This window comes from Haliotis asinina, chromosome 13, assembly GCF_037392515.1.
Source record: "Haliotis asinina isolate JCU_RB_2024 chromosome 13, JCU_Hal_asi_v2, whole genome shotgun sequence".
In the NCBI taxonomy this organism is placed as follows: domain Eukaryota; kingdom Metazoa; phylum Mollusca; class Gastropoda; order Lepetellida; family Haliotidae; genus Haliotis; species Haliotis asinina.
Genome location: NC_090292.1, coordinates 31,001,594 through 31,013,392, shown reverse-complemented (window position 1 = coordinate 31,013,392; position 11,799 = coordinate 31,001,594).

Below are 11,799 nucleotides of genomic sequence, written 5' to 3'. Positions count from 1 at the left end.
TCTTTTAAAACCAGGTCTACCTTTAAGGCCAGCCATTCGGTGTTAACACATTCTGGGTTTCTGAAAATGTTACTAAGACCTAGCTGATTTAATGTACATTCAACAAAATTTAGCCACCTATCTTGATAGCCATTCGAATCCCAGCTTCATGGATGTTTTTGTCCTGTGACAGTATTTTCTTTTTAAAAGACCTGAATTAACAACAAACAAACAAACAACTTCTTTATTCTCCTTTCACCACTCAGTGGTGGTACAAGAGTACAGAAAATCGGACTGCATAGAAAAATTGCAAGATGGGGCATAGTTAATGTTTAAAGTGTGACAGTATATAATTAATAAATATCGACAGCTTTTTCAATTCTGCAGGTTTTTTTTGTACACATTTATTGGCGGAAGGTAGCCAAGTTTTTCCATTTGAAGTATCATGGAGGGATATATTTTAGTCTAACATCATCAAAGTAATTACATCACAGTAAATAATGAACTTCATCCGCTATTGCTGGGGAGTCGCATAGCTTACATGTTCTATGTTCTCTTGTTATACCCTCCCAGCCGCCGGTCTCAATGGGTAGATGGTGGTTAGTTGTCCTGAATTTCAGAATTGGCATATAGACATTGGTTGGAAGAAAAAGCAAATGTTCAAACGTTAGAGAGTCTTTTATAGTCCTGTAATAAAGAGCCTTGGAGCTTTTAAAGAAACCAGCTCTGAGTAAACTGATCTCTTGAGACTTTAAGGCAAGCCATTCAGTGTTAACACATTCTGGGTTTCAACAAAATTTAACCACCTATCTTGATAGCCATGTTGCTTTTTTTGTAGAGTAACAAAGTTGTGTAAAGTGTGGGACAATTTAACGCTTAATATTTCAGGTACTGCAAGGGTGTGCCGATATTGAATCAATCGCTTTACCATCTTAATTCTCAGGGGATACCTTCCCGTTTCTCCGTAGACCATATAAGTTGGTAAGATTATCAACAACGGAATGGACAGTTTGAAGGAATCAGACCCAAAGATAATCAATATAACCAATAATGCTATTTATGTAAACATAGTTTGAGGAATACAATTTTCATTTAATACTTTTGAAAATAGACCATAAGAACGATTAAAAGATGTCTATATACAAGTAAATAATATGTATGTCGACTTGTTTTTCATATATACTGAACGAGGTAAAAAAACCCTGTAATATGAAGTCTATTTTGTCAAAAACACTGCGATATCTTAGCTTTTGTAAATAAAGTCATTTGTTGCCAAATTGGTGAAATAACACAGATTTCAACTTCCACCACTCATATTCAAACCCAACACTGGACTTTACATATTGTCTTAACTTCTTCATATTAAGTTAAAATTCTTTTTACATTTTGTGTAAAAGACATATTTACATATTGTGTTATTTCTTTACATATTGCATTAGTTTTTTTCCGTTTTGTGTTGTTTTTACACATTGTGTTAGTTTTTACATATTGTCTTGATTTTACATATTGGGATTGTACATCCATTCCCCCAAACAAAAACAAAAAACAAAACAACAAACAAAAAACAATCGTGAAAAAAAAATACTTTACGTATAAAACAGAAACACAATAAAAGGACACAGAAACAAGCCCAAGCCCCAAAACAAAACTTACCACAAGGAAATCCCCCAAAACAAACAGTCCGACAAAGGTTGTGTTTCATGTAGATTTTATTAATAACCATTTACATACGATACATACCAATCCCTCTGTGTAATACACACATACAGACGTGATGAAAATATGAGCGATATCTGACCAGAAACATTGAATTCTCATCAAAATACATCTAAAACAATTAACAACCATAAAATATACATCTGTCATTAACATGGGATGACATCAATACATGAGATTGTTTTCTTCCTGTAATTCAAACAAAAAAACATGACCAAGTATCTTTGTGAGGGTGCCACAGATTTCCTCAATTAAACGCCATGGTATCTGTTAAGTTTTATAAGCCACCGACCACTGTATTCTTTCACAGAAGAATGCCATTTTATCAAATCTCCAAACCATGAACCCTTGACAGACCGTTATGGCTACAGTGAGATGTTAGACTGAGTGAGTAATTGTTTTACCAATATTCTAGCAATATCCCCCCAGGGACACCAGAAACGGACTTCAAACATTGTACCCATGTTTGGAATTGAACCACTCTGTCAAGCGAATGTGTCATCCATTACTCTACCCCATCATCCCGGGTGATGTTAGAAGTTAAAGGGAGTAATCATTGTAAGTTAATGTGACAGGGATCATTCATTTTATCAACTTGTGGATCTCAGTCCACTGATGGATCCCTCTTTTCCAGATGCAGTTCCAGAATGAATGAGTGAGTGTAGTTTTACATCACATAGCAACGTTTCAGCAATAACATGGCAAAGGACACAAGAAATGGGCTTCACACATTGAACTCATAAGGGGAATTGAACCTGGCCCTACGAGGCTATAAGCAAATGCTTTAACCACTAGACTTCCTCACTGTCCCTGATTTAGAATGGCTGTACTTCCCAGAATCAGTAGCAATCAGGAATGCACTGGGGTTCACGGTCTTTAAGGGGAAATTTGTTACGTCGATATTAAACAATTTGAATGATTAGACAAAACAATAACAATTAAAAAACTAAACTGTATCGCAGAAACTACTACTTTCTGCTACAACACAACACAGAAACCAGAAGAATCAGTCAATTTCTAACTTTCTAACCTGATATTATTGAACTCATGTTGTCTTGGTAACAGGATACTGTGTTATAGTAGCTAGGCAGTGATAAAAGTTACTTGCCTTGGGCCACAGGCTAGTGGTGAAAGGCACAGACATGGATAAGAACACCTGCGAAACTTCACCAAATCAAAGCAAGTCATGGAAGCTTCAAGAACATTGATATGATTCTATCCCAAGTCGGAATCCTTGGAATATGCATCAATTAAGTTATAGGATTTTCATATACAGAATCATTAACTGGAGTGAGTTTCATTTTACAGCACACTCAAAATATTCCAGCCATGTGGTGGTATACTAATAATACAGTCTGGACTGCACAATCCAGTGATCAATAGCATGAGCATAGGTCTACGCAATTGGGATACGATGACGTGTCAAACAAGCCAGCGAGCCTGACCACCTGATCCCTTCAGTCACCTCTCAGAACAAGCTCAATTCTTAACAAGATGTTCATGGGTTTATTTATTGAAAATGATGCTGCGAGAAGTAAAAAGCTGCTTGTCACCTTCAAGTGAAAACCTTCTTTTATCATCCAAAACTGTCTTCCACAGGAGATATTACTGGTGTGAGATCAGATGATATCTCTTAGGAGATATCGTTTTGACAGCATATTTTGTCCTGACAATGCTATGACGTCATGAACTTGATGATGTCACATTGCTGCACTGCAAATCTGATGGCAGTCGCTGTGTTCAGATATGTACATTTTTCCTTGAGAACAAATGAAGAATGATTTTGGATGATAAATAGAATATCACCCTCACGTTTACTGATATCAATTATATCAACACTTGTTGATTACCTTAAAAATATCCTCGGCATGCCTCGGATATTTGTTACTTTATCAATTCATGTTGATATATTTGACATCAGTAGACACTTGGGTGAGATTCTCTATGTATCTTAAAGTATCTTTACATATCTTTATCTGCCTAACCAGGTGAAACCTCAAACTAACAGTCGAAAGATAAATTGTTGGTCCCTTACATAATGATGATAAAAGATGTAATGTGAGTGGGTTTACTTTTATGCCGCTTTTAGCAATATTCCAGCAATATCACAAAGGGGGACAAAAGAAACGGGTTTCACATGTTGTACCCATGTGGGGAATTGAACCTGGATCTTTGGCATGATAAGCGATAACTTTAACCACTAGGCTACCCCACCACCCGATTAAGATGTAAGTGAAGAAGGAACTATGTTGATTTTTTATCACTTTGGTGGAAACTCAAGTCTAATATGAAGGCCAGTCTAACTTGGATTCAAACATCAGCACTTCCTGGCATAGCCAACGTACTGCATGCAATTCAAAGACAGTAGCCCAGCGGAATGTTTTATTGCAAGCACCCACAATAAATTTGTAGAAGAATTGGGCTTGAAACAAAACAAACACATAGTAATTTATCTACAAACTCACATTTCACTGAGACAGTGATGAAGCACAATTCATTTAATTACACTCTGTAATAAGCAACATAACGTCAGAATATTTGCAAACATTGAAAAGTTCTGATAGAAAATGTTTGGTTTAATTACCTTGAAGTTCTGGTTTGAGACCAGTATTATGAACTGAAAGAATCACCTCATGAAAATTTTGGGAAATCTTTCTGAAAAGACTTTCCTTAACTATGGAGGGCATATTAAAAAATACTCTGTGATCAGTGAATGGCTCAGTATACACTACCTTCATAACTAACAGCATTAATACATAAAATTTGCATATGAACAACCCGATTTCTTCAAATGCAAGATTCACTACAAGAGTGAAATCTTTTTCTTAAGACCCAATTTGCTGTCCTCTAAAATTATACAGGACCACAACTTCTAACCTGGAACATTTTATAACAGTGGTTCAAAAACACCATCGCCTGGATGCCTGGGACAAATCAGTTCTGACTTCGGACAATCAAATAATGGTATCTTACTTGTCCATGGGCTACAAGACAATTTCCACTTGGATTTCATTTCATATCATATCAAAATGTAGACATTAAATTTTGCAATCATAATAAAGCAGAGTATTTATCACTCGCCAATAAATAGTCCAATAAACACCAACATCAAATACTATCTTAATTTATTCTTTCATAATTTCATAATCATGATTAAGTAATAAAATCAGGGCAAGTAGAAAATTAGTCAGGACAAATTACTTTCTTAAAGTCACTTGCTCTGTGGCAAGTGGCTTTTCAAAAAAGAATTTGAATCCCAGTGTAAGACTGTTATCCACGAACAAAACATGCACAAAACAACGCTCTGTATGGGAATGTATGGAAGAATTCAACTTGGACATCGGTCAGTTATGGCAGGGTGGGAAAGAGTGAGTTAGGTTTTACGTCGCTTTCAGCAAAGTTCATGGTGGGGGACACAAGAAACACTTCACATATTGTACCAATGTGGGAATCTAACCCGGGTCTTCAGTGTAACGAGTGAAAGTTTTAACGACAAGTCTACCCAACCACTGTCCTGAATATTACTAGAAACGGCTTAAGGCCATACTCAGTCAATTTAACTGCCATAGGGTACTCAACGGCTAAGTATAATCTCTCATTCAATGTGATATACACTGACAGAAAAATAATAAGGTATCACATGAATGAAAGCAAAAGTGTTCATGCGATCCCTTATTTCTTTCAATCTATATACAAGCAGTACGAGCAAGTCAATGACAACTATGACTTCACAGCTCAGGGTAGGGAAACTCATTCTATAAGAAATATTAACTGATGAGTTAGGCAACAGGAAAAAAACATCTGAACCAGAAAATCTAGTGATCGACATCATGATGATCATTCTACGCAATTTGGATATGATGACATGTGCCAACCATCTCAGCAAGCCTGGCCATCTGATCCTATTAGTCACCCGTTATGATGAGCACGAGTTTCTCATGACGGTTGGAAAGAGTCAGTCTGTGAGATATTACTTGATGCTTTTAGCAACAGGATGAAAGCACATGAATTGCAGGGGTAATAGGAAGACTTGACTGTGAAACCTGATGCTGGTTGCTATGACTACAACTAGTTTGGCACTGCACTACTAAAATTCTGATGCCTCTACAAGTTTGATATTGTGCTGTAATCTCATTCGTACTATGGAAAAAGAGAAGGGCTACGTTGCTAAATGCATTCTTTGACACTGCTGCAGGCTGAAGCTGATCAAACATGGACCAGGACCAGTGAATGACAGCACGAACAACACAATTTTGGGTTACAGTGACATTCAGTCTGTCCACCCAATCCCCAGAGCAGCTGACATCTAATGATGACATTTTGATGCATGTGTGTGTGTGTGTGCGTGTATGTGTGCGTGCGTGCATGTGTGTGCGTGCACGCTCTGATCATATTGGACATTTTTCAGCTACACCATCACGAACAAAACACTACTGGGTTATTGCGACACACAACATATTTGGGAAGCAGAGAGAACAAAACTGTATCTTCCAGAACTGCTTCAGAACTGTGGCCTGAATGAAAGTAGTGACACAATGCCTTTTAGTGAGTGAGTGAGTGAGTGAGTGAGTGAGTGAGTGAGTGAGTTTAGTTTTACATCGCACTTAGCAATATTCCAGCTATATGGCGACGGTCTGTAAATAATCGAGTCTGGACCAGACAATCCAGTGATCAACAACATGAGCATCGATCTGTGCAATGGGGAACCAATGACATGTGTCAACCAAGTAGGCTAGTCTGACCACCCGATCCCGTTAGTCGCCTCTTATGACAAGCATAGTCACCTTTTAGGGCAAGCATGGGTTGCTGAAGGCCTATTCTACCCCGGGACCTTCACAGGTCAGTGTGTGAGTGAGTGAGTGAGTGAGTGGGTGGGTGAGTGAGTGAGTGGGTGGGTGAGTGAGTGGGTGGGTGGGTGAGTGTGTGAGTGAGTGGGTGGGTGAGTGAGAGTGAGTGAGTGGGTGTGTGAGTGTGTGAGTGAGTGTGTGTGAGTGAGTGAGTGGGTGGGTGGGTGGGTGAGTGAGTGAGTGAGTGAGTGAGTGAGTGAGTGAGTGAGTGAGTGAGTGAGTTTGGTTTCAGGACTATCAAAGAAAGGGACACAAGAAATGGGCATCAGAAAATTGTCAAATTTGACGTGTTGTATTTGGGTTAGACTTTCTCACAATACAGACTTGGGTGCTTCTGGGTTTAGATCACATACTTGGGGCAACCTCGGACAAGTGTAAATAATAACGTATAAAAACAGCTAGTGAAAGAGAATGACAAACATTTGCCCTCAGTACAATTTTGTAGTCACAAACCAATGGGCAACTATGAATCTCGAACAGTGTGCATATGAAAAAAATGAACATATATTCTATTCCAGCCACAACACACATCTCTCTCTGGTTTATCTCTGTTTGGTTTTAGGAAACTAACTTTGAATCTAATACACTCACATCTCAATCTAATGCAAAGACAGAATGAACGGAAAGACCCTGGAGAGCATGAATGAAATCTTGTTTAGCATTTTCTTTCAACAAGGTGAAAGGTTCCATGAAATATACCCCAATCCATCAAAATAAGCAAAATATAGCTCTGTAGAATCTCATTTATATACAAACTAACATATACAAAGAGACATAACTAATTACAGTGGAAGCTGTCAAAACGGGCATCTGTCAAATGTGGCAAGTTGTCAACACTGGCATAAAATCTAAGTCGCTTACGTGGCTTCTACATTTATCAACTTTACAATATAGCACATTGTCTAGAACGAATGATTTCTTCAGTCCCAATGAGTGCCGGATTAGACAGCTTCCAATGTCCAGTGATATTTTGATATTTTGATTTAAAGAATGAGCAACTGGTCTGAAAATAGCAATTTTTTTTGATTATCTCACAACTATATTCAACTTGCAGTTTTGTCAGGTTTCTGACAAGAAGTGTGATGCGTTATCTGCTTGTTGTTTAACACAACTCCATTGTTAATATTCCAGGAATATGACAATCTGTCATACAAGTGTGGACATGCCAGTGATTGACATCATGAGCATCTGTTTGATAAAATTGTTATATACGTTATCATGTAATGGACAGGTGTATCGCTGGGATAAATCTGATAAATAAATATGCAAATGAGAGGACAACTTGGAACTACTTTTAACCTCAATGCACTGATTTGATGTCTACATGACTTAGTAAACTATAAACTAACAATCCCAGTAAGATTAGATATGGTTTGATTTTATACTCCTTGGCGTTTGGGAAAAACCTGGCTGTGATCATTTGGCACTGTGTGATCTACGAGTTGTATCACATGATCTCGGCTTGCACTCAGTTCATTGAAAAAAATTACAACACTGATTATTGTAAGGATAACAAAAGATTCCTAACTTCATGTGTTAATGTACAATTCATAGTGAATGAGTGAGTTTAGTTTTATGCCGCACTCGGCAATATTCTAGCTATATGGTGGCGGTCTGTAAATAATCGAGTCTGGACCAGACAATCCAGTGATCAACAGCATCGATCTGCACAACTGGAAACCGATGACATGTGTCAACCAAGTCAATGAGCCTGTCCACCCGATCCCGCTAGTCGCCTCTAACGACAAGCATAGTCACCTTTTCGTACAATTAATATCAAATAATAAGATTAAAACATACTCTACTGCATATTATCATCAAAACATGGAAGAGAATTATTATTTTATATGTATAATATTAATATGGAAACAAACCCTTGAAAACTTTGAGCTTCATGTAAATGATAACCCACTAATAACTGTGATAACCCACTAATAACTGTGACAACCCTCTAATAACTGTGATAACCCACTAATACCCCACTAATAACTGCGATAACCCACTAATAACTGCTGAAAACTGCATCATGACCTACTAGGGTGGTTTGTTGTTTAACGCCGCGCTCAGCAATATTCGTGCTATATGGCATTGGTCTGTACACAATCATGTCTGGATCAGACAATCCTGTGACCAACACCATGAGCATTGTTGTATGCAAATAAGATGTGTCAACAAAGGCAGCAAGCCTGACTATCTGATCCGTTAGTCACCTGTTACATAAGACAATCATTACCTAGTAAATTTGTAAGTGGGGTCACCAAACTGGAATCATTTTCAAAAATCAACCAATCCCTGAAATGTCACTGGAGTCTAATGAAAAAAAATCATGGCTGCAAGTCTGGCACTGTGTGGGTACAAAATTAAAGTCACGTCAGCAGTTATTCAGCCATATCGTGACTACTGGCACTGTAGAGTAAGTTGGTCAGTTTACAGAAATGAGACAGAAATGAAATCGAACCCTGACTCTTAATCACATATAATCTGAATTCACTTTTACATAAATTTGTAATTATAACCCTTGTGTTTCTGTGGAGTTAATATCATACAGTAACAATAAATATACTGGTTTTACTGCTGCTGAAATATTCCAGCTTTATGAAGGCTGAAACAGATACACCAGTGACTGATATCATGAGCACCATGCTACAATGAAACACAACCATGTCACTTAGCCAGAAGCCCAATCAATTTTGTCATCACAGGATGTTTCTTCTGGGCACATATTTTACAAATGAATTTACACAATGATATTCAGTCTGTTGTTCATACAATAAATCGTCTAACAAACAAAAATATAATATGGTGATAATACAATCAATGGTTACACCAGATCCCACAGGGAAAAAAACAAACAACTATCAGATATTTTAGCCTGAAATACAAATTTTCGTATTTCATGATAATTTTGTAAAATATTCTGATATTCAAAAAGTAACGTTTCCAGAGAGTTCTATTTAATCATGGTTTCAAAATTACAAAATTAGGATATTCAGCTGTCTTGATAGAACTGACAATATAGACACAAACACTGTACTGAGTGCTGTCTCAGTTGAACATGATTCACCATATACAAATTGACAACATAAGACATCTGTTGTTGAACCTGGCCTGTCGCTGACTGATAAAAATCTGTAGATGTCCAGCAGTTAAACAGCTGTATAGTAGGGCTGAACAATTCACCACAATACAATTTTCAATATTGGCCCCACGATGCGATTTTTATTATTAGCTTCTTCATACAAGTAAAAACATCAGATGTTATTTAATTCTCTGAGTCGGCCTTTTCAGCGTGTGAGATCCATTGTCAACTTGGTGAAGTTTACAAAGAACAATTCTCATTGGATAATTAGCCCAGTGTCAGCCAATCACACTTAGCCTTATTCCAGTGTTTGAAACTGCAAAATTACATTCTGGCTGCGTGTAAATAATTTAAATTGGTATTGTAAACCAAAAGTGACCATGTTCAGTAATGTGATTGCTTGAAAAACATGACTCATTCGTATTCAATTGCAAGACTATATGCTGCATATTCCGCAGTTGTGACATCATTCAAATCATATTGTGACGCCAAGTTGGAATGACATCACAAATGAGCAGATCCAGATGCTATCATGGGGATCAGCTGATGCTACTTCACTGGTGTGCCCAAACTAGATTTAAATAAGTACAGACAGTAAAATCCATGTTGGCCTTTTGGTTTACTTTTGTGTTTACAATGTCGATAAACATCATGTGTTGGCCATTTTCAGGGTGTTATTCCCATGCTTAAGATACTCAATATGTCATTTCAAACCTCCATCTAATGCAGTCAGACCCAAATGAATTCCTGTGCTTCAAATGACTCCTGGCCAAGTCATGATATTTATCTTCTAATTCAACTAGAATAGTGACAATGGTTCTCGAACATCACAACTAAGGTGTCAGATATGATTTTTGATGAACTGAACCAAATTGTTGCAGCCCTACTGTTTAGAATTATAATAAGCGAATGAGTTTAGTTTTACACTACTTTTAGCAATATTCCATCAATATCACTGTCTGACACAAGAAATAGGCCACACGTCCTTGTACCCATGTGAGGAATCAAACCAGTGCTCTCAGTATAACGACTGACCTCTTTGTCAACTAGGCAACCCCACTGCTCCAAGCATATGTGAGCATAGGGTTACCCTCCTCAATATTCCAGCCAGATTAGCTGAATGGCGGGGAGGGCACCAAGATTTAGTTCCATGTTTTTTCAAACTTTGGACCAAAAACCCAGGTCTATGGCAGATCAATGAAAGCATTAACCACGATTCTAAACTGACCAGTCACAGTGAATTTTAAATTTCACTGAAATGACAGTGTTGATATTTGATTCTTGATTGGGCAAAAGTTAAAAGCATTTTAGTCCACCAATGATTTAAATGTTATGTCAGATCTGTAAAACGGAAGAATTACATCACCCTATTCTACACAGTGATAATTTGTTGATGTGCTATCATTATCTCAGCTTGTCTTTGTGACAGTGCACAGTTAAGAAAAAATGACATTTCTTCTTGAAAAAGATTGTGAGCATGCCATGGTGCACAGTTTTTAGGAATATGTTGTGAAATGTCAGACATGAAGTGACCTAAAATATATACATCTGATCACTTTCAGGAATCACCTTCAAAAGTTTGAACGAACAATATCCATGACAGTTCAAATTATTGTTTTCATTTTTCATACAGATGCAATACTATCATTTAATAGTACGTATAAATGTCAAAGCTTGTACTAGATCTACCATGTTTGTAGGGAGTTTCTTTTTACGCCACTTTAAGCAATATTCCAGCAATATCATGGTGCCAGACACCAGAAATGGGCTTCACGCACTGTGTAGAATCAAACCCAGACGAGCAAATGCTTTAAACACTAGGCGCCACCACTGCCCCTTGAAACAGAGGAGCATTTCACTGCTAGGTCACTGCTAGCTCACTGCTAGGTCACTGCTAGGTCACTGCTAGGTCACTGCTAGGTCACTGCTAGCTCACCGCTAGTCAAGTGTATCCAGCACTGATGATTCCGTCTGTCATTGAAATTGTTGCTCAAATATATGCTTCTCATACCAAAAGAAAGATGCCTCTAGTAAAATCATTTAGCAAGAAGAACCTTGACTCGAGTATTTGTCCCATATGAAATACCTCTTTCTATCAATAACATCAATAACTAAAAGACTTTCTCCATATTAACATTTTGGCCCAAGACCCACTTGCCAATAATGAATGTAGCGCTA